Here is a 19500-nt window from a genome sequence, read left to right as displayed (position 1 = left end):
TATGGTTTTCTCAGGGTATATACCCAGTAGTGGGATTGCTGGGTTGTATGCTAGTTGTATTTTTGGTTTTTTAAGGAACCTCCATACTGTTCTCCATAGTGGCTGTATCAACTTACATTCCCACCAACAGTGCAAGAGGGTTCCCTTTTCTCCACACCCTCTCCAGCATTTACTGTTTGTAGATTTTTTGATGCTGGCCATTCTGACGGGTGTGAGATGACATCTCACTGTAGTGTTGATTTGCATTTGTTTATCTTTGTTTTTATTTCCATTTCTCTAGGAGGTGGGTCAAAAAGGATCTTGCTGTGATTTATGTCATAGAGTGTTCCTCCTATGTTTTCCTCTAAGAGTTTGAAAGTGTCTGGCCTTACATGTAGGTCTTTAATCCATTTTGAGCTTATTTTTGTGTATGGTGTTAGGGAGTGTTCTAATTTCATTCTTTTACATGTAGCTGTCAAGTTTTCCCAGCACCACTTATTGAAGAGGCTGCCTTTTCTCCACTGTATATTCTTGCATTCTTTATCAAAGATAAGGTGACCATATGTGATTGGGTTTATCTCTGGGCTTTCTATCCTGTTCCATTGATCTATATTTGTTTTTGTGCCAGCACCATACTGTCTTGATTACTGTAGCTTTGTAGTATAGTCTGAAGTCAGGGAGCCTGATTCCTCCAGCTCCAGTTTTCTTTCTCAAGATTGCTTTGGCTATTCAGGGTCTTTTGTGTTTCTATACAAATTGTGAAATTCGTTGTTCTAGTTCTGTGAAAAATGCCAGTGGTAGTTTGATAGGGATTGCATTGAATCTGTAGATTGCTTTGGGTAGTAGAGTCATTTTCACAGTGTTTATTCTTCCAATTCAAGAACATGGTATACCTCTCCATCTATTTATTTCATCTTTAATTTTTCCTCTGTGTCTTATAATTTTCTGCATAAAGGTCTTTTGCCTCCTTAGGTAGGTTTATTCCTAGATATTTTATTCTTTTTGTGCTGCAATGGTAAATGGGAGTGTTTTCTTAATTTCACTTTCAGATTTTTCATCATTAGTGTATAGGAATGCCAGAGATTTCTGTGCATTAGTTTTGTATCCTGCTACTTTACCAAATTCATTGCTTAGCTCTAGTAGTTTTCTGGGAGCATCTTTAGGATTCTCTATGTATAGTATCATGTCACCTGCAAACAGTGACAGCTTTACTTCTTCTTTTCTGATTTGGATTCCTTTTATTTCTTTTTCTTCTCTGATTGCTGTGGCTAAAACTTCCAGAACTATGTTGAATAATAGTGGTGAGACTGGGCAACCTTGTCTTGTTCCTGATCTTAGTGGAAAAGGTTTCACTTTTTCACCATTGAGGATGATGTTGGCTGTGGGTTTGTCATATATGGCCTTTATTATGTTGAGGTAAGTTCCCTCTATGCCTACTTTGTGGAGGGTTTTTATCATAAATGGGTGTTGAATTTTGTCGAAAGCTTTCTCTGCATCTATTGAGATGATCATATGGTTTTTCTCCTTCAATTTGTTAATATGCTTTATCACATTGATTGATTTGCGTATATTGAAGAATCCTTGCATTCCTGGGATAAATCCCACTTGATCATGGTGTATGATCCTTTTAATGTGCCGTTGGATTCTGTTTGCTAGTATTTTGTTGAGGATTTTTGCATCTATGTTCATCAGTGATATTGGCCTGTAGTTTTCTTTCTTTGTGACATCTTTGTCTGGCTTTGGTATCAGGGTGATGGTGGCCTCATAGAATGAGTTTGGGAGTGTCCTCCCTCTGCTATATTTTCTAAGAGTTTGAGAAGGATAGGTGTTAGCTCTTCTCTAAATGTTTGATAGAATTCACCTGTGAAGCCATCTGGTCCTGGGCTTTTGTTTGCTGGAAGATTTTAAATCACAGTTTCAATTTCAGTGCTTGTGATTGGTCTGTTCATATTTTCTATTTCTTCCTGGTTCAGTCTCAGAAGGTTGTGCTTTTCTAAGAATTTGTCCATTTCTTCCAGGTTGCCCATTTTATTGGCATATAGATGCTTGTAGTAATCTCTCGTGATCCTTTGTATTTCTGCAGTGTCAGTTGTTACTTTTTCATTTCTAATTCTATTGATTTGAGTCTTCTCCCTTTTTTTTTTGATGAGTCTGGCTAACAGTTTATCAATTTTGTTTATCTTCTCAAAGAACCAGCTTTTAGTTTTATTGATCTTTGCTATTGTTTCCTTCATTTCTTTTTCATTTATTTCTGGTCTTATCTTTATGATTTCTTTCCTTCTGCTAACTTTGGGTTTTTTTTGTTCTTCTTTCTCTAATTGCTTTAGGTGTAAGGTTAGGTTGTTTATCTGAGATGTTTCTTGCTTCTTAAGGTAGGATTGTATTGCTATAAACTTCCCTCTCAGAACTGCTTTTGCTGCATTCCATAGGTTTTGGGCTGTCGTGCTTTTATTGTCATTTTTTTCTAGGTATTTTGTGATTTCCTCCTTGATTTCTTCAGTGATCTCTTGGTTATTAAGTAGTGCATTGTTTAGCCTCCATGTGGTTGTATGTTTTACAGATTTTTTCCTGTAATTGATATCTAGTCTCATAGCATTGCGATCGGAAAAGGTACTTGATACGATTTCAATTTTCTTAAATTTACCAAGGCTTGATTTGTGACCCAAAATATGATCTATCCTGGAGAATGTTCCATGAGCACTTTAGAAGAAAGTGTATTCTGTTGTTTTTGGATGGAATGTCCTATAAATATCAATTAAGTCCATCTTGTTTAGTGTATCATTTAAAGCTTGTGTTTCCTTATTTATTTTCATTTTGGATGATCTGTCCATTGGTGAAAGTGGGGTGTTAAAGTCCCCTACTATGATTGTGTTACTGTCTATTTCCCCTTTTATGGCTGTTAGTATTTGCTTTATGTATTGAGGTGCTCCTATGTTAGGTGCATAAATATTTAACAATTGTTATATCTTCTTCTTGGATTGATCCCTTGATCATTATGTAGTGTCCTTCTTTGTCTCTTGTAATTGCATTTATTTTAAAGTCTATTTTGTCTGATATGAGAATTGCTACTCCAGCTCACTTTTTATTTCCATTTGCATGGAATACCTTTTTCCATCCCCTCACTTTCAGTCCGTATGTGTCCCTAGGTCTGAAGTGGGTCTCTTGTAGACAGCATATATATGGGTCTTGTTTTTGTATCTGTTCAATCAGTCTATGTCTTTTGGTTGGAGCACTTAATCCATTTACATTTAAGGTAATTATCGATATGTATGTTCCTATTACCATTTTCTTAATTGTTTTGGGTTTGTTTTTGTAGGTCTTTTCCTTCTCTTGTGTTTCTTGCCTAGAGAAGTTCCTTTAGCATTTGTTGTAAAGCTGGTGTGGTGGTGCTGAATTCTCTTAGCTTTTGCTTGTCTGTAAAGGTTTTAATTTCTCCATCAAATCTGAATGAGATCCTTGTTGGGTAGAGTAATATTGGTTGTAGGTTATTCCCCTTCATCACTTTAAATATGTCCTGCCACTCCCTTCTGGCTTGCAGAGTTTCTGCTGAAAGATCAGCTGTTAACCTTATGGGGATTCCCTTGTATGTTACTTGTTGCTTTTCCCTTGCTGCCTTTAATATTTTTTCTTTGTATTTAATTTTTGATATATATGTGTCTTGGCGTGTTTCTCCTTGGATTTATCCTGTATGGGACTCTTGTGCTTCCTGGATTTGATTATTTCCTTTCCCATATTAGGAGAGTTGTCAACTATAATCACTTCAAATATTTTCTCAGTCCCTTTCTTTTTCTCTTCTTCTTCTGGGACCCCTATAATTCAAATGTTGGCACATTTAATGTTGTGCCAGAGGTCTCTGAGACTGTCCTCAATTCTTTTCATTCCTTTTTCTTTATTCTGCTCTGCAGTAGTTATTTCCACTATTTTATCTTCCAGGTCACTTATCCATTCTTCTGCCTCAGTTATTCTGCTATTGACTCCTTCTAGAGAATTTTTAATTTCATTTATTGTGTTGTTCATCACTGTTGGTTTGCTCTTTAGTTCTTCTAGGTCCTCGTTAAATGTTTCTTGTATTTTCTCCATTCTATTTCCAAGATTTTGGATCATCTTTACTATCATTATTCTGAATTCTTTTTCAGGTAGACTGCCTATTTCCTCTTCATGTGTGAGATCTAGTAGGTTTTTACCTTGCTCCTTCATCTGCTGTGTGTTTTTCTGTCTTCTCATTTTGCTTAACTTACTGTGTTTGGGGTCTCCTTTTCACAGGCTGCAGGTTCGTAGTTCCTGTTGTTTTTGGTGTTTGTCCCCAGTGGCTAAGGTTGGTTCAGTGGGTTGTGTAGGCTTCCTGGTGGAGGGGACTAGTGCCTGTGTTCTGGTGGATGAGGCTGGATCTTGTCTTTCTGGTGGGCAGATCCACCTCTGGTGGTGTGTTTGGGGGGTCTGTGGACTTATTATGATTTTAGGCAGCCTCTCTGCTAATGGGTGTGGTTGTGTTCCTGTCTTGCTAGTTGTTTGGCAGAGAGTGTCCAGCACCGTAGCTTGCTGCTCATTGAGTGGAGCTGGGTCTTGGTGTTTAGATGGAGATCTCTGGGAGATTTTTACTGTTTGATATTAGGTGGAGCTGGGAGCTCTCTTGTCGACCAATGTCCTGATCTTGGCTCTCCCACCTCAGAGGCACAGCCCTGATGCCTGGTTGGAGCAGCAAGAGCCTGTCATCCACACAGCTCAGAATAAAAGGGAGAAAAGAAAGAAAGAAAGAAAGAAAGAAAGAAAGAAAGAAAGAAGATAAAATAAAATAAAATAATTAAAATAAAAAATAATTATTAAGAAAAAATTTTAAAAAGTAATAGAAAAAAAAAGAAAGAATGAGAGAAGAGAGCAACCAAACCAAATCCACCAATGATAACAAGCACTACAAAGTATACTAAAACAAACAAACAAACAAAAAACGGCCAGACAGAACCCTAGGACAAATGGTAAAAGCAAAGCTATGCAGGCAAATTCACACACAGAAGCATAGACATACACATTCATAAAAAGAGAAAAAGAGAAAAAAAAAAAATATATATATATATCATTGCTCCCAATGTCCACCTCCTTAATTTGGGATGATTCCTTGTCTATTCATGTATTCCACAGATGCAGGGTACATCAAGTTGATTGTGGAGATATAATCCGCTGCTCCTGAGGCTGCTGGGAGAGATTTTCCTTTCTCTTCTTTGTTCGCACAGCTCCTGGGGCTCAGCTTTGGATTTGGACCCACCTCTGCGTGTAGGTCACCTGAGAGCATCTGTCCTTCGCTCAAACAGGACGGGGTTAAAGGAGCAGCTGATTTGGGGGCTCTGGCTCACTCAGGCCGGGAGAAGGGAGGGGTGCGGATGCGTGGCGAGCCTGCGGCGGCAGAGGCCAACATGACTTTGCAGTAGCCTGAGGTGCACCGTTGTTTTCCCCGGGAAGTTGTCCCTGGATCCCTGGACCGTGGCAGTGGCGGGGTGCACAGGCTCCCGGGAGAGAAGGTGTGGATAGTGACCTGTGCTCGCACACAGGCTTCTTGGTGGCGGCAGCAGCAGCCTTAGTGTCTCATGCTAGTCTCTGGGGTCCGTGCTGATGGCTGCAGCTCGCGTTCTGGAGCTCCTTTAAGCGGCGCTCTTAATCCCCTCTCTTCGCGCACCAGGAAACAAAGAGGCAAGAAAAAGTCTCTTGCCTCTTCGGCAGCTCCAGACTTTTTCCTGGACTCCCTCCCGGCTAGTCGTGGTGCACTAACCCCTTCAGGCTGTGTTCACGCAGCCAACCCCAGTCCTCTCCCTGGGATCCGACCTCCAAAGCCTGAGCCTCAGCTCCCAGCCCCCACCCATCCCGGCGGGGGAGCAGACAAGCCTCTCGGGCTGGAGAGTGCTGGTTGGCACCAATCCTCTGTGCGGGAATCTCTCCACTTTGCTCTCTGCCCCCCTGTTGCTGCGATCTCCTCCGTGGCCCTGAAGCTTCCCCCCTCCGCCACCTGCAGTCTCTGCCCACAAAGGGGCTTCCTAGTGTGTGGAAACCTTTCCTCCTTCACAGCTCCCTCCCACTGGTGCAGGTCCCGTCCCTGTTCTTTTGTCTCTGTTTATTCTTTCTTCTTTTGCCCTACCCAGGTACGTGGGGAGTTTCTTGCCTTTTGGGAAGTCTGAGGTCTTCTGCCAGCGTTCAGTAGGTGTTCTGTAGGAGTTGTTCCACATGTAGATGTATTTCTGATGTATTTGTGAGGAGGAAGGTGATCTCCATGTTTTACTCTTACTATTGAAGCTCCTCCTCTATAATCAATTACTTTTTAAATTATGGGACAGTCTACTAAGTTTATTAAAATAAAGGCAAAAGGAAGAAAGGAAGAAGATATGTAAGAAAATGATGTAAAAAACTCAGTGGTTCTCTAAGTGTGGCCCCTGAATCAGCAGCATCGGCATCACCCAGGAGCTAATTAGAAATGCTAATTCTCTACACCTTCCCCCTACCCAGAGCTACTGATTCAGACTCTGGGGTGGAACCTAGCAATCCGTGTTTTAACAAACCCTCCAGGTGATTTTACATATATGTACATTCATTGACAGCAATATTTCATGTCAGGTGAGGAAGAATTTGAAATATTTTTCCAACATGTTCTTATGATTTGCTCCTCTTCATTATTTGGATTACCAAATAATCCAAGAGTGTATTCATTACTTTTTTTTGTAAATGTATCTCTTTTTCTTAATGAATTATTGCTTTTGGTATAATTTATTTTTGGTTACAATTCACTTTCCAATGACAGATTAATTCCTCTTGATTTCACTACTCATCTTTATGGACTTTGCTTTATTTTTTATTAATCTAAAATTTTCTCATTTATTTAATGAATAAATTTAGAGATGTGTAAGGAAGTTACCCCTGATATGAGAAAATTGGGAATCTGTCATTTATAACTTGTTCTACTAAAATATCCCAAAACTCATTTTCAAACTGCAGTTGAAATGGCCTCTTTCCAACTCAACCTCTGCTTATCTGAACCTAAAAAATGCCACAGCCACTTCAGCATCTTGAGCAGGAAGGGAGTATGGTAGAGAGGAGGTCAGAGTGAAAAGAGATGGTTCTATCAAACTTCAGTTGAAGGTCGAGTATTTTACTTTGGCAAATTTTACATCTAACCATGGGACAACATTGCTAGACCCATCTTCCCTCAGCATGGGGAGCCTTTATGGAAAGAAGTGAATCAGTGAGGCTGAGGGTGTTCCAGAGCTAAGGAAGCTAACTCCCATGTGTTATCCTCCAGCCAGTCTTATCTAGAGGAACTTCTTAGTAATGTTTTCTCTGGCAGCAGGAATCTTGCTGAATAATCTATTTTATATGTTAAAAGTATTACAAGATACTCAACCAAACAACAATAAAATTAAATTTAGGTATATTCTGTTGATCCAGAAAATTCAACTTGATGAGTTGAATGGCAGAAACAAGTGTATGATTTTCATCTAGGGAAACATCCCATTGCACTTTCGACACTGCTTTTTTTTTAATGCGGGACAGAAAATCTGAAGTACTGAAGTATTGGAAAACAAATACATTTCATAAATCGAAAAAAATGTCAAGATGGAAAATATGGAATAAAGACTGTCATTTCAATAATATGTCTTGTATTTTTCTCTGTTTACGGCTTATAGAATCATCAACTCTTAAAATTCAGTGGAGAGCAGGACATTTTGAACAGAGTTCAGATCTCTAGGTGGTGCTCAGAGCTAAGAGGAGGACAAGAAGCCAGGAAGATTTGCTAAATACTTTCCCAGGGGAGCCATTGGACCAAGTGCGGCCGAGTGAAGAGCTTCATTTTCCAGGGTCAAATAGCTAGGTCACCTGGGCATGAGGGAATCTTGTTAAGTCCCTGTCATGCATCTGAGTCACAAAACCAAAAGGTATATGGAGAAAGATGAGGGAGCCTGAGTTGTTCTTTACCTGGAAGGAAGGACAGGAGAAAGGAGATGCTAGTACCTTCTCTTGGAAGACTATGCCTAGCCTAATGCATGATTTCCACCTTTAGTCAAGAAGGCAGATTATTTGTTCATATGGTCTTCACTGAGAGATTTCATGGCATCCTTTTGGAATGGAGGAAGAATTGAAGCAACTGATATTTTAATGCACAAAACCTATATTGGTAACTGAAGGATGTAAGTGGTTTTTGTTGTTGTTGTTTTAACCGATCCATCAACCAATCATTCAACACATGTTGATTGAGCAGCTACTATGTGCCATGTACTACGCTAAGTTCTGGGGATAAAAGAGACCTGCTCCTTAAGAAACTTATAGTCTAGTAGAGAAAGTCTGTATGTAAACAAATAAGTGTTATAACAGGTCAGAGGTGATCAGACAGTTGTCTGTACGAAGGACTATGGGAACACAAAGGAGTAATCAAATCTATTTGTGTGTGTGTGTGTGTGAGAGAGAGAGAGAGAGAGACAGAGACAGAGACAGAGACAGAGACAGAGGGAGAGAAAAGTACAATTTAGTCGTTTAAAATATGACCTTAAATTCTTTGATATTCCTCTCTTTGAGCAATGGGGTCTGTGCTCTCTCCCCTTGAATCTGGGCAGGTCTGTGCCTGTTTTGACCAACAGAGTATAGTGGACGTGAAGCTATGTGACTTCTGAGGCTGGTCTTAAAAAGCCAGAAAGCCACCTCCTATTTCTTTTGTCATATTTCCAGACACTCCTTTTTGTTACACTTCCTCTCAGAATCTAACTGCCATGCAGGGAGAAGCCTAAACCACTTGGAGAGGCCACGTGCAGGCTTTCTGGTTCCCACCGAACCCAGCCTTGGGCTCATCCAGCCCAATTACCAGATGTGTGAATGAAGAAGTCTTCAGATGGTCCAGACTGAACCACTTGTGTCTCTCTTAGTGGAGGTCTCAGTCTTCATGGAATAGATACAAGCCATCTGCACTGTGCCCTGTCAAAATATTCTGTAATACATGTAAACATGGATGAACCTTGGGGACCTTATGGTAAGGGAAATACACCAGGCACAGAAGGACAAACATGATTCCACTTATATGAGTCATCTAATATAGTCACATTCATAGAATCAAAGAGTGGAATCATGATTGTGAAGGACTGTGGGGAGGAGAAATTTGGGAGTTATTAATCAACAGATACAAAGTTTCAGTAAAGCAAGATAAATAAGCTTCAGAGACCTGCTGTACAACATTGCATCTGTAGTCAACAATAATGTATCTCACGCTTAAAATTTTGTTAAAAGGGTAGAGCTCCCATTAAATGTTCTTACCACAATAAAATAAAATTTGTTAAGAAAAATAAGGTATATTAAAAAAAACGAAAGTTCTGACTCATAAAATCCATGAACATAAAATTGTAGTTGTTTCACGCCACTAAGTTTGTGGTGGTTTGTTAGGCAGCAGTATACAATCAGAACAGAAGAATTTCAGGCAAGTCTTGATAGTATGTATAGAACATATAACACTTGAACGAAACATAATCACTGCTAAGAACACAGGCTTCGGTGTTAGAGCTGAATAAAAATCTCAATTCTACAATGAACTAGATGTGCCCTTTAGATAACCTCTAATGGGCTTGTTGTAGGTATTATGAGAGATAATGACTGAAAGTGCTTCTTACATTGTCAGCATAAAGTAAGCTGGAGAAATGGAGTCTGAGCAGTTGTTCTGCAGAGTGTGTAGAAGTGGTCTGAATGCTCCTGCTACAGTGGCTTAGTCATTTATTATGTAGGATATAATAGTATTTATTTATAATATAATTTGTAATATTATATGTATAATATAATAAATATAATATTACATTTTGGGTTAGTCTCTTTTATTTTGCAATGAACCCTTTTGATAGCAATGAGCTAAAAAAGAATTGAAGATGTTCACCATCCCAACATGGAAGCTATAGTGATATCACTGAGAAATGTGCTTAACATGCATTAGCATTTGCTTCAGAAATGTGAAGTGGGTGGTTATGAGTCTTTGAATTAATTTCACTCATTTGATTTCCATTTTTTTAAAAAAAGCATGTAGAGAAAGTGAAGCAATAGCAATTAATGTGTTGGTCCCATCAGAACTTTTCAAACACTTAAACAAAGCCTGTTTTGTATCAGTGACATCAGCTGCTTCAAACAGAAAGTTAGGTAAATTAATACTAAATGGTTCAATTTTTTAATTAAACTCACAGAACCGATGTAATTCTTTCGGAATTTCTTTTAGTTGAAAGTGAAATATCTACCGTGAATGATACCAAAAATTAAATCAAAAGTTCAACGTTTAAGAATAAATTAAATGTTTTGACATGATAATATAAAGAGAATATTTGTGGAGGACAGGGTTATAGTAAAAACAATGCTATCATTAAATTAAGAAATTTATGGAGCAGAACTACTTGGAATTAATTGCCATGCACACTCAACTGATAGTTGTGTCTAAATCAGCATCTATATTGTATGAATCAAAACCTATAGTTGCTGAACTTTACCCATATTTTTATATACACACAATTGAGGAACTGAAGTACAGACTTTTTGCAACTAAGTTAATACTGAATAAAAGAAAAAATGTTACCATAGCATAGCAGTACATGCTTTCTTCTTTGCTGCCCATCATCAGCTAGAATTTTTAAATGCTGACCTTTGATACTTGACCTAATAAACCTCCTTTAGTATTTTATAATGGTATTGAACTTGAAAAAAATAAGTTTTCAATTTTTTTCTTTTGCATTTTGTTTAAAACAATCGGAAATGTTTAATCGAATTATTTGATAAATGGGGTGCTGTAAATTCCATTTCCTCCCCCAATTCTCAGGCCTGTCTTTTCAGCTAAGCAATCTGCCAGCCTCTGGTTTGTATTCCCTTTCCCTGGAAACTCCTTGTTGGTAATTAGCTGGGGTAATCATGGGCTTACCTCATTTGTTCCCCTTCTCTCAGGGATCCCTCTCCTAACTGCCTGTTGTCCAGAGTCTGAAATCTTTTGTTTCATATATTTTGATCATTTTAAAATTGCTTAAGGTGAGAGAGTAAATTTAGTTGCTATTACTTGTTGAGGCTGGAAGCAGAAGTCCCTGAAAATGGTTTATGAATAGAATCATCACTTATGTCCACCAATATAATGAGTGATCAGTCAGTAAATAAATACTGCAAATATTATATTTATTATTTCTCTGTCTCCTTTTAGTCAGCATCCCAGTTTGGATTAAAAATTATCCAGTAATTCTCATTCTAGTATTGTAATAATATTTGTTAATTATCAATACTAAAATCATTCATAAAATTTTGGATAGTATATTTTAATTTAAACAAAATTAGAAAGTGTGACAAACCTTAATTTCTTTCATATGCATTAATTAATGAACACACTGATCAAACTTTGAGACAGCACTGTATAACCTTCTCTTACTAAATAAAGCTTCCAGGGTGTCTGGAGAAGCTGGGAGCAAGTCCCATTTGCCCTCCTCCTGCAGGGCTGTACCAAGCTGCACTTTTCCTCTCCGATTAGGAATGACCAATATTTGCATTTAATATCTCGGAACCAGCAGACCAAACAGAGTCTAGGCTGGGCTTCTTATATTATGCTGATTCCACAGGCATCTTTTTTCTACGTAACCAATGACAGAGCCTTCTTGGGGTCTCAACAAGAATAGGCACAAATAAACCACTAATTCTGCTTTTTTACCAAAACGCAATGTTGATAAGTTGGTAAAAACTTGCTTCAGACCCATGACTACAAAGCAACACTATTAATCAGTACATTGTATGCCTTGACCGGGGGTCCATGTGGTGCAGGTACTTTAGTAAAACAGCTCAGCTGAACCTTGGGGAAACCTACTTATCATAATGGATGGCTTTCTGAAGATGCCAAGTAACCTCAACACTGCCCACCTGCACCCCCCTCTTCAACCTCACTCCATCAAGCAAAGCAGAAACTGCCAAGATGTTTGAATGGGGATGGCAGCAGGCAGTGGCAGATGCTGTCAGGATATCTGTAGTAGTGGTGTGTTAGGACAGTGAGTCTGACCAGAGTGGTCAGCCTACAGTCAGCATGTGTCTGTGGTTCAAGGCTTGCCAGTGTATTATCATTATGTTTGTTGTCTACAGCCTCTTCTGCTTTTTCTCAGCTTCCACCTTCTTCAGATATAAAAATACTTAAGCATGTATCTTTTTGAATTAGAGTTTTGAATTAGAGAAGAAAATTCTATTTTGAAAAGATACGTGCACTCCAATGTTCATAGCAGCACTATTTACAATAGCCAAGACATGGAAGCAATGTCAGTGCCCATCAACAAATAAATGGATAAAGAAGATGATATATATATATATATATATATATATATATATATATATATATATATATATATATCTCACAATGAAATGTTAGCCATAAAAAAGAATGAAATATTGCCATTTGCAGCAACATGGACGAACCTAGAGATTATCAAACTAAGTGAAGTAAGTCAGACAGAGAAAGACAAATATTATATGATCTCACTTATATGTGGAATCTAAAAAATAATACAAATGAACTTATTTACAAAACAGAAAGAGACTCACAGACATAGAAAACAAACTTAAGTTACCAAAAGGGAAAGGGGGGAGGGATAAATTAGGAGTTTTAGATTAACAGATACACACTACTATACATAAAGTAGATAAACAACAAGGATATACTGTATAGCGTAAGGAACTATATTCAATAACTGGTAATAACCTATAATGGAAAAGAGCCTGAAAAAAGGAAATATATATACATATATATCTATATACACATATATATCCGAATCACTTTGCTGTACACCTGAAACTAGCACAATATTGTAAATCCACTACACTTCAATAAAAAAATTCTTAAGGACTTCCCTGGTGGCACAGTAGTTAAGAATCTGCCTGCCAATGCAGGGGACACGGGTTTGATCCCTGGTCTGGGAAGATCCTGCATGCTGCAGAGCAACTGGGCCCATGAGCTACAACTGCTGAGCCTGTGCTCTAGAGCCCATGAGCTACAACTACTGAGCCTGCGCATCACAACTAATGAGCCCACATGCCGCAACTACTGAAGCCTGCACGCTCTAGGGCCCATGTGCCACAACTACTGAGCCTGCATGCTGTAACAACTGAAGCCCACACACCTAGAGACTGTGCTCCACAACTAGAGAAGCCACCGCAATGAGAAGCCCGTACACCACAATGAAGAGTAGTCCCCGCTCACTGCAACTAGAGAAAGCCCATGCGCGGCAGCAAAGACCCAATGCAGCCAAAAAAAAAAACAAAAAAAAATACTTAAGTATGTTTTCCCAAGGCTAAGCAGGGTGTTGTTGTTGTTGTTTTTCATTTGATATTTGTGTATTTATCAGAGGAATTTTTAAATAAAAACTGTGCCTAGCACAACCTTAGGGAAACCATGTTCTGTTCAATCTTGGAAAAACTTATCTACTCCTTTTATAGTTAATGTTTCTTGTAGGTACTTTTATTACTCCATATTAAGAGGGTAAAAGGGGGATTAGAGAAGTTAAGTAATACACAACCAGTAAGAAGCAGATCTAAGGGCTTCCCTGGTGGCGCAGTGGTTGAGAATCTGCCTGCTAATGCAGGGGACATGGGTTTGAGCCCTGCTCCGGGAGGAACCCACATGCCGCAGAGCAACTAGGCCCGTGAGCCACAACTACTGAGCCTGCGCGTCTGGAGCCTGTGCACCACGATGAAGAGTGGCCCCCGCTTGCCACAACTAGAGAAAGCCCTCGCACAGAAACGAAGACCCAACACAGCAAAAATAAATAAATAAATTAATTAAAAACCTCCTACCCCCAACATCTTCTTTAAAAAAAAAAAAAAAAAAAAGAAGCAGATCTAAGATTTGAACTTTGGCAGCTGTGTGATTTCTAAGTATGAGATTTTTTTCCATTCATATGGTGTCTGGCGGAAGACATACTTACCAGAGGAAGCAACATGAAAAATATGGAACTGCAGAGGGATTCCCAGGCTCTCCAGATATTTCTTCATGCCTGGAGCTTAGGATGTGTATAGAAACACGGGATGGGGAACCTGAAAGAAAGGATTAGAGGGGAAATGTGAATATGGACGGCCTCATAATTGGTTCTTTAGGCAAAGAGCCGTCATTGAGAGTCTTTCAAAATAAGTAACACACTCAGATATGAATTTTCAGAAAAATTTTCTCCCCTGAACTCTCTAGTAGTTCAATGGAGGATCATTTCAAAGATATAAACTGAATAGAAGAATTTTTCAATGATACAAGGGATGATGAACATAAACTAAGCCATTAGCAGTGGATACAGAGAACTTGGGGAAATTTGAGAGATGTTGAGTCAAAATGCATGAGACTTGGTGCTGACTGACTCTGGTGGAAGTGGGATGAGGAAAAGGGAGAAACCAAGGATGTCTCCAAAGCTTTCTGCTTGGGTAGCTTGGGGGTTGGGTGGTTGGATGGTGTGATGGTGATTTCCTTGACTGGGAATATAGAGAAGGGGCAGGTGTAGGAGAAGAAACATGAGGTTGAAATGTCTTGTATGTATTGTAGGTGCCTGTGGGACAGGAGGTGGAAATCTCCAGGAGGCATTTGGATATATGACTCTGAATCTCAGTGAAGTCTATCTTAGAGATGTAGATGTGCACCTGGACTCCACCAGAGACCAACGAAATCAGGTTCTGGGGATGGCCCCATGTGTTTCCCATCGCATCAGTCTGACACTGGACAATTTTGGAGATATACTAAGGAATATCGAACTAAGAAGAGGTAGCATACAGCAATACTTTTTTACAATGGAGAGGGAAGGTTAATGACTTGAGGCTATACAAGAACTAATCAAATTATAATATTTTCAGGATAAAATAAAATATTTGTCTTACTGTTTCTCTGCTAAGAACTCTTTTTACATATGGTTTGTTATTGTACCACTTTTTACAAAGAAACTACACTTGAACAGTTCCAAACTGTACATACTGTATGAAGCTTCTCCTCTCAATGAGTTTCTTATTTCTATGTGGAATTTCATATCTTGCAGTGTCCTGTAAGTAAAGATTAAATTCCACCCTTTTCTTCAAAAAAAAAATATTTCAGGATACAATAAAATATTCTACCATAATTCAGTATTTAATTTTGTCCATGTTTCTTTTCTCTTATATCCTACTAGAGAAGCATGTTCAAGTGATTAATACTTATTTTTGGAATATTTTGCTAGAGACAATGTGACCTCCCAAAGAAAATAACCTCCTTTATTCTATAGCAAGTATTCAAATCTCCAATACAAGCAGTCCCTACTATTGGCAGAGTTGAAAAATGATGTGATTGGTGTCAAGAGATCTGGCTCTGCTACTCCTTGTTTTGGTCGTATTACTTGACTGCTTTGGAGTTCAATCTGATAAATGTATTGAGTAGCTACTATGTACATGGCACTTTCCCAGCAGTGTAGGGAATCCTGAGATATATGCAATTCTAGCAACTTCTTCTAGACATGTAAATAACTTGGGCACAATCGTATGACAAACATAGTTGGATAAATTAAAAAAAAAAAATGAAGTTGCCGAGTGTTACACAATTTCAAAGAAGAGAGAAAAACTACTCTATGGGTGAGATCAGGAGAAAAAGATGGCAAGGGAAGGGAACATTTCTTAAGTACATACTATGTACTACATTTCTTTCTGAATAATATGCTAGAATTTTAGAACATTCCATCTACAAATGGCCTAACTGCAAGCTTCCCTCCCTACTCCACTCCTGTGAATAACGTCCTCTAATCAAACCACCCTCCTTACCAAGAGGACCAGGTGCCCTTCCTACTTGTCTCTGAGAAGGGATTTCAGTTCCCTGCCAGCTCACAGAAGTACTCAAACAAACCAATCACATCTTCCCATCAGAACCAAGGGGCACCTCACTGTCTTGATGCCACAGAGCCTGCCTCCTGCAGCCCCTGCTGGTTCACTCTTTTCCTGAATGCAACCCTGGCCCTGCGTGGCCTGTGATGTTCTGCTCCCCCAGGCTACGATATAATAAACTGCTGTTGACCTCATCTGTCCGGTGCTGGGTGTCTTACATTCAACCACCCATCACCCTTGGGTGGGAGTCCCTGCCTCACCAGCAGGGTGATTAGGAGGTAATTAAAAAGACCATCAGGGCTTCCCTTGTGGTGCAGTGGTTAAGAATCCGCCTGCCAATGCAGGGGACACGGGCTCGAGCCCTGGTCCAGGAAGATCCCACATGACTCAGAGCAACTAAGCCCATGTAAGCCCACGCACCTAGAGCCCATGCTCTGCAACAAGAGAAGCCACCGCAATGAGAAGCCCGTGCACTGCAATGAAGAGTAGACCCCGCTCGCCACAACTAGAGAAAGCCCGCATGCAGCAACGAGGACCCAACACAGCCAAAAAAATAAATTAAAAAAAAAAGACCATCAGTAATTAAAAATAATAGATACTCTGACATAAACTTGATAGTTGGCAATTGCTTAAAAATTCTTTAGGATTTCCCTAATTAAAAAATAAAACCAAACACAAACAAAAAACAAAGGATGAACTCTTTACATATGCAAGAAATTCCATAACCTTGGTCTGCGCCTACGTTTCCAATATTATTTTCCACAACTGAAGTCTACTCCCCATCCATTCTAAACCATTTACAGTTGACCCTTGAACAACGTGGGGATTAGGTGTGAGCTGTGAGCTGTGGAAAATCCACATATAACTTTTTGTTTGTTTGTTTGCGGTACGCGGGCCTCTCACCGTTGTGGCCTCTCCCGTTGTGGAGCACAGGCTCCGGACGCGCAGGCTCAGCGGCCACGGCTCACGGGCCCAGCCGCTCCGTGGCATGTGGGATCCTCCCGGACCGGGGCACGAACCCATGTCCCCTGCGTCGGCAGGCGGACTCTCAACCACTGCGCCACTAGGGAATCCCCCACATATAACTTTTGACTCTCCCAAAACTTAACTACTAATGGCCTCCTGTTGACTGGAAGCCTTACTGATAACATGAACAGTCTATTAACACATATTTTGTAGGTATATGTATTATACACTGTATTCTTACAATAAAGTAAGCGAGAGAGAAGAAAATATTAAGAAAGTCATAAGGAAGAGAAAATACATTTACGATACTGAACTGCGTTTATCAATACTGTATGTTTATGCCATCTATTCACAAGATGAATTGTCTGTCAGTACCTATGCCGATATTGTCATATATGATACAAAACGCTGCAGATGTTATATGTATTACTAACACTAGACATCAAAAATGAAAAATGTGAAAAAGAAATTCATATTTCTTTGCAGGTATAACAATTCATGCATTGATAACGAAAAAGCAGCAGTATGATTCCTTTATGGTAGCCTAGTATAATCGATATGATTGCCTCAGGGTAGCCTAGCCTATACACTAACAAATGAATTTTTATAAAATTTTCATGGCATACAGTATTGCAGCCATATTGATAATACAGTATTGGCAGCATTGTTACATTTTTTTTAAAAACCAGTTACCTGTGATGATAGGCTGATACACAGTTTCTCCAAATACGAGTGAGGCATACTGTGTGGTAATGTAATTCTTTGAAAATAAAATTACAAAACAGTAAGAAAACTAACACGTTATTAATTTTATATGAAATATCAGTCACTTAGGCCTATGTAAAAATAGACCAGTATCTACAGATATTTATTGTATTCATGACATATTTTTTTCTTACTTTTTTTTGATATTTCCAGGCTACAAGGTTCATCTGTGAGGTTTTTCAAACTGTCTCAGATCTCCAAAAACTTTTTCCAATATATTCATTGAAAAAAATTCACACGTAAGTGGACCTGTGCAGTTCAAACATGTGTTGTTCAAGGGTCAACTGTGGGCTTCCCTGGTGGCACAGTGGTTAAGAATTCACCTGCCAATGCAGGGGACACGGGTTTGATCCCTGGTCCAGGAAAATCCCACATGCCGTGGAGCAGCTGGGCCCCTGCACCACAACTGCTGAGCCTGCGCTCTAGGACCCGCGAGCCACAACTATTGAAGCCCGCGCACGCACCTAGAGGCTGTGCTCTGCAACAAGAGAAGCCACTGCAATGAGAGGCCTGCGCACACAATGAAGAGTAGTCCCCGCTCGCTGAAACTAGAGAAAGGTTGCGTGCAGCAATGAAGACCCAACACAGCCAAAAATAAATAAATAAAATAAATTTTTTAAAAAAAGGATCAATTGTACATTGCTTTTTTAACTCTCTATGTTTTGATATATATGTGTTTACTCTTTGCTGTTTCCTCTGTCTGGTAAATGTTTCATCTCTTGTTCAACTCCTAAAAAAACCAACTCCACGGGCTTCCCTGGTGGCGCAGTGGTTGAGAGTCCGCCTGCCGATGCAGGGGACACGGGTTCGTGCCCTGGTCTGGGAAGATCCCACATGCCGCGGAGCGGCTGGGCCCGGGAGCCATGGCCGCTGAGCCTGCGCGTCCGGAGCCTGTGCTCCGTAATGGGAGAGGCCACAACAGTGAGGTAGGCCCACGTACCACAAAAAAAAAACCAAAAACAAACAAAAAACACAACTCCACATGTCTTCCACAGTGAGACTCTCCTATATACACCCTCTGAGAAGCTATGTTTACATACCATTAAAACACATATTACTCTGTAACACAATTATTTCTTTATATGCTTTTCTATTTTATTAGCTGTAACCAGCTTGAGGACAGGGTTGGTCATTCTCTCATTAATGTTTATGCTTCTTGGAACTTACATAGTGGCTATCATCCGATGATATTAGTGTTCCAAAATTCTAGCACCATGAATGCTGTTGAATGACTCAATAGATCATTGTGTAATTGTGCCCAGCCAACATGCATTTATAGCTACAAAACTCACTGTGCAAGGAAATAACTCGATTTCTGCCTCTCTTTCTCCCCTTAACCCTTCTAATGATCTGGGTAATGGGAGGCTTAAGTGTCATCCAGGTGAGGGAATCTCAGACCTTCAACCATCCTATGGCATGTGATGGTCACCACCGAGTTGGAACTGACCCTGGTCTTTGGGCATTGGCCTTTATACCTGACATGTTGAGACAACTGCAGTCCCTATGAAGCTTCCCTCATATGACTACGTGAATAACTCTGCATTCTCTTCATCCCCCAGTTAGATGCCTTTGAGTCTGTGATTTGCCTTTTGCATCTTCTGTGCTTTTTTAGGAGCCAAGAAATCTCTGTCCTCCCTGCTCAACCCCAGGTTATGCAGACTCTGTGAGCCTTTCCTTGGGCACCACACTCATCATCGCTAGAGACTGCTATTCTGACACCATGCTTTCACTCTTACCCTGGGAAACAAAACACACTTTTTCTCTGCTTCAGGATTGCCTAAATCTATCTGGAGTCTGAGGAGTCTCTCCACCATTCTGGTCATTGACTTTAAAGTCCCAGTCAATTCCATCTCTATAGGTAAGGATTTCCTAGAGGAAAGATGATACTGTTCCCACTAAATACGATGTGATCTCTTCTTCTGAACTTAAAAAAAAATTATCTGGCCATCTAGTTGTCATTTA

Source organism: Grampus griseus, assembly GCF_964374135.1.
Source record: "Grampus griseus genome assembly, chromosome: 9".
Taxonomy (NCBI): Eukaryota; Metazoa; Chordata; class Mammalia; order Artiodactyla; family Delphinidae; genus Grampus; species Grampus griseus.
The sequence above is the reverse complement of the archived record's forward strand: the minus strand, read 5'-3'. Positions refer to the sequence as shown.